Below are 5,338 nucleotides of genomic sequence, written 5' to 3' on the forward strand. Positions count from 1 at the left end.
AACTGTGTCAGGCTTTTGATTTAGTGGCATCAGAAGTTACCGAAGGTCTGCAGCCAGCGAGATTCTCACAACTGAAGAAGCAGCTCCTTGTTTGATAAGTTGAGGCTGCCCATGTACACTGGCTCATAGCCACAAGTTTGAAAGTAAATGAGGGCAGCTTTTGTGGGAGTGCAGGAGAAGCTCCTAGTGACTGTGTGATTACTGGGTTTTGGCATTTATCTGATAAACATGATTATGTATTCTAATGAGCATGTTAGTGTTATAAAAATGTGATAAAATAAGCCTTCAGTAGGCCACCTGTGTAATGATGGCTTCTGTTGTTACTGTATGTGATATTGCATATCTTTCAGGTTATCAACATGGCAGCACAAAGAAAACAAATCAAAAAAATTTAAAATAATATAATTCAAAATTGCTATGAAACATCCCATTCCCCAAATTCTACAGGAATAAATACAAATTTATCATCCAAATCCACAGACAATCTTGGCAATCTCAATTTACATATCTTCTTCTTCAAGTGTAAGGATAAAGATTTCAAAAAGAGGGATGCTCCTGAAATAGGATATATTTTATTTTCAGGTAGCATAAGCAGTATACACTGATCTGCCTTTCTTGAGGACCTCTCTGCCTAGGTAGAAAAGATATAATAAATGTAGTACAGTTTTGAACTTTTCAGTGTTGTGACTACATGATAAATACATTTAAAATACTTTGAAAAGATCCAGGTATTCTCCCTGGCATATAATCCCCCATCTTTATTCAGCTGGGGAGATTTCTGGCTCTTTCTGCCTTTCTCAACATGGCCACAGTTGCTACACTCAAGATGCCAATCAGGTGGAAGACCCAGGTAGCCTTGGCTCCTCATCTTCACTGACTTTCTTCTTCTTCTGTATGTCTTTTTATTATTGGCCTTTTCCACAATCACTCAAAATTTTGTATAACAACCCATTATCTTCCAAGTGTTTTTTACTGTATCTTTACAGTCCTTACTAATCTTCACAGCCTTGTCCCAGCACTTAACCTACAAGATTCTAACTGCTTCTATCCAAGCAAATACAGAAAATGTTTGACAATACAGAAAAAAATTGCTGCCAAGCACTTGGTAGCTGAAAACCTGTAAGGACTCATAGGAGGGTTTGAGCAATGTGACGCCTCTTGGGAGGATCATTGCATAGGTTGAGTGCTAATTCTGAAAACTGAAGTAGTCAAACCCAAGGTATTTTTTTATTTTAATACAGCTGTCTAAAATGGAATTTGAGGTCAGCAGAGGGGCTTACTTTTCTCTTGAGTGTTTTCAGAGCTCATTGTTCCCTCCTGTGCCCAGGAACCATTTGGGAGCTTTGCCTCTGGGACTCCTGGAGGGACAGAGTTGACGGACAGACTCTAACATTTGCATGTGGGCTGCCCTGAGCTTTGTAAGATTTGCTGAAAATGGTGGTGGCATCTCAACCCTTCCAGATCTGGCCAATTTCAGCCCTACTCTTCTTTCAGTGTGCTGCAGTAATTATCAGATGATGGGAAACTCTCCACAGCTTGCCTCCCCTGGCAGCAGAGCTGCCAGCTTCAGACAAATCTTGGCTGTCTCCCAGTGCAGGGCTGTGAGCCCAGACACCGATGAATGACCCTCTTCTGCCATATAGACACAGGACACACACTCCTTTTGAAGGAAACTGCTGTGAGGTGAGTTGTTCAGCTGTCCTTGCATTTAGTATGCTAAAATAATGTCCTTGTGTTTTAAGGAGGATGTGTTATGGAGATAGTAGACTTGCTCAAGATATGTTGAAAAGAAACCAGGAATTTTGGGAACTCATGGAAAGCAAGGCTGTGTATTTCTCTCATCTAAAGTGAGTTGATAAAACCCCCAAAACTCACAGTTATTTCACTTTTCTACTATTTCTATTTCTATTTTCTATTTCTATTTTCACTTTTTACCAATAAAAACACTTTGCATCTCCTTGATAAGCATTGTGTTAATGAGAACAAGGTGTCTATGAGGCATAAGGGGTGCCTGAATAGTTCTGAAATATCTCCTTCCAAACTGTGGACAATATTCCTCTTACTCCATTAATTTAAATCACACTGTACTCACAATAGAGGTAACTGAGGGAGGGATAAATGTATGCAAAGAAATATTTTGCTTGGTTTGCATTTTCTAAGACCTCTTTTCTCTAAATGGAATATGTCTGTTATAAATATATGTTTGAAATATCAAACATACAGCCATCTGTGGCTTTTACTTTGGTTGACAGAGGAGAAAGCACCAATTTTTTTGAATCCTGGTGTAGAGCCTTACTCATGTTTGGATGGCACTTTGTGGGCATTCAATACTGTCAGTTCTGACTCTGGATCCTGGCATCTAAGGACTGTAGCTCTGCTTGCCAGTATGTCCTCCTCTGACTTTATAAAGTGTAAGGCTAGGACTAGGTCAGCCTGCTGAGTTCAGGGAATACCTAGTTTTATGTGTCACTGGCATTTATGGGTTACTGGGATGGCAAAGAAGCTCATTTATATAATACAGCCTGCATATTTCTATGTGCCCAAGGGGAGATATTTGCTGCAAAGCACTGCCAAAAATACATGCTTAAAAAATTAGTAGCTTTGGGGGATAAAAATTGAACTTGAGCAGTATAAGGATGATTAGCTCCTTAAATCTCTTCTGTGAATCCCATTAAATTCAACTTATACTGCCTGAAGAGCTTCTCTCCTCTCCCCCTGCCAGCTCCCTAGATGAAGGGAATACATAATGCTGGACAAAATATTATTCTAACAGAAGGCTTCCCTCATAATTAAAAATGAAGAAACACTCACCAGTTCCCAAATTACATGGGATTTAGCTCTGTGTAGAGACACCATTTCTGACCAGTTTTGCATTCCCTTTACTGACCTGCAGAGTTGGTCATGAATACTTGAAAGCCAGTAACTTCCTAAACTTCCTCAGAAGCAACCAAGAAGAATATTTAGAACCACTGCATTTCCAGAGAGTCGTTTGTTGTTGTCTCTTTATGTAGAAACAAAAAGTAGAGCCTGAAATTATTCCCCTTTTTTGGGCTTTAAGACATTGCAGTACTGTACAATGGTGCAGATGGTGAGAAAAAGGGTCTGTTGCTGAGAATATCTGCTCCCTTTCACAAAAGTTTGAATTCACTGTGACCCCATCATCCCTTCTATGTTTAGCTGAGCTATCTGGAACCTGGACAGAACCTGGAATCTGGACTGCCTCCAAGATGCTCCCATGCACACTCAGCTTGTCCTTGTACACAACCTGAAATCTAAGATGCAGTTTCTCCCCATGTTATACAACCCTGAACACACAGTGTGTATCAACCCTCTGACCTCCCACTGGCACCTCTGGAGCCTTTCCACATTCATTTGGAAAAAAAACCAAACAATAGCCACCCAAGTGTTTAAGGCCCAGATTTTAAGAGGCACAGAAATCTTTAGTGGTGCACATAAATAGCTGTGTGGAGTTCAGGCTGCATAGAAGTCCACAAGAAGTGGGACACAGAGTTGGTTAAAAGCACCTGGATAAGGGTCTTGAGGAACTGAAAAATGAATCCTGGAAAAAAAAAAAAAAAGGGCAAGCACGTGAGAGAAAAGAAATCTCTGGTTTTAATGTGGGACAGACATTTAAAAAAAATGTTTGAATGGTTATTAGTATTAGTTATTAGTATTTAGTTAGGTTATTAGTATTGCTAATAGGTTATTAGTATTGCTAATCTCTGGTATTTATTGGAAGCATTTCTCACAAATACAGTCCTGCAAAACCATGCAGTTTGTCTAGTTGCTCCCTTCATGAGCATGTGGTCAAAATTAATTAGAATTTTAGTCTTAACTGTGACCATTTTTTTTCCCAGCCTTGAATTCAGTGTATTTCCCCAAGCCCTGTACTGGCACTGCATGAACCGCAGGAACACAGGCTGTTTGAGTGCCAGCCAAATCCTCATTAACCCACTGACTATTCCAATCACATACTGACCAACATGTCCAAAAAGGTCAAGGAAAATAAAGGTCAGGAGAGGGTGGTGATGTCTGCTGGTGATGTAAACCTGTGCCCTCACAGTGCTGCTGCAATTTCATCCCTGCACCTGATTCAAAAATACACCAACAGGTATGTGGAATCTTAGAGAATCTACAGTGTATTCTTGGGAGATAAGGGAACATTTTTTTAGTATGAGGAGAGAGTCTGGTTTGCCTCATGATATGTGTATGGATAACCCATTTCCTATGGAATTGGTCTCTTGCATTGTAAGACACTGAAATAATCATCAAATGCCAGATGTGACAAAAAATGTAATCACCCTGGTTTTGACCCCATTTTTAATCTTATGTTAGCTTTTTGTTTCATGCACACACAACTGAGCCCAAACAATAAGGGTGTTTTATGCCATCGTGACAGAATGAGTATATATTGTGCCTCCAAATCTCATAATTCCAATAAGGGATCTGATGAATAAATAAAAGTTAATGTAAGCTCTGTATTAAAAGGTTGCCTCCTTTTAAGTCTCTTTCTCTGACTTATTATCTCAATTATATCCTATGTTGCTACTGCAAAGCAAAGGCTCGATTATATTCGTTAGTTTAGAGTCCAACTGATGGAATATTTAAAAGAGATCCAAATCTCATTTGTATTTTCTCAGGTCATCACTTTTATTTCCATGTCTAAAGCTTGGTGAAGTTTTGAAATAGCTTGACACAGCTTCCCTACCAGAAAAGCAGGAAAGGCTGTTGGAGGATGGTCTTTGTGGATAAAACCAACACCGAATTCCTCTGGTTTGATTTTGCACAGATGCTGGTACAAAACACAAGAGTTCAAGTAATCTATCTGAAGGCAATTCTTTACAACTCTAAGCACCCCAGAGAGTCAATGAGTTCTTAATTTTACCATCAGACAGATAGTTTGTCAAATTCCTTTGCTATGTCTTGTACCAAATAGAGAATATCTGCTCTGATTACCAGTGAAGAGCTCTCAGATGTTAGTATAGCGTGTAATTAACTACAGCCTGTCTTTGTCCTCAACTCATTTTTCCAATAAAGCAACATGTTCTTCAGCAGTTTATTACTCAGCTGTAAGTTGCTAATGTTTGCAGGGGCAAAAAAAGCACTTCAACTGTACATATGCCATCCTTCCTGAGTTCAGCCTGAAAGGTGGCCTATGGCAATTTTGTCTGAAGCAAACCAGTAAATATGCTTAAACTATTTAAATGAAAATATTGTTACCTATATTTTTTCAATTTCTAATTGCATTTCCTAGAGTGTTTGGACTTACCCAGAGTACCAGGATGTTCACAGCATCTCTGTAGAGAAAGGATAAATACATATTCAGGCATTTTATCTT

The 5,338-nt window shown here is 39.2% G+C and overlaps 1 long non-coding RNA gene across 1 annotated transcript; it reads left to right on the forward strand.

The window, feature by feature from the left end:
* The first annotated feature begins 1,590 nt into the window (after positions 1-1,590).
* On the forward strand, positions 1,591-5,083 carry LOC119708393. The gene is made up of 3 exons (XR_005259067.1): positions 1,591-1,683; positions 3,858-4,111; positions 4,641-5,083. It is a non-coding gene; the product is annotated as an uncharacterized LOC119708393 (long non-coding RNA).
* Positions 5,084-5,338: the final 255 nt, after the last annotated feature.

The sequence above is a fragment of the Motacilla alba genome, chromosome 1A (genome assembly GCF_015832195.1).
Source record: "Motacilla alba alba isolate MOTALB_02 chromosome 1A, Motacilla_alba_V1.0_pri, whole genome shotgun sequence".
Lineage (NCBI taxonomy): Eukaryota > Metazoa > Chordata > Aves > Passeriformes > Motacillidae > Motacilla > Motacilla alba.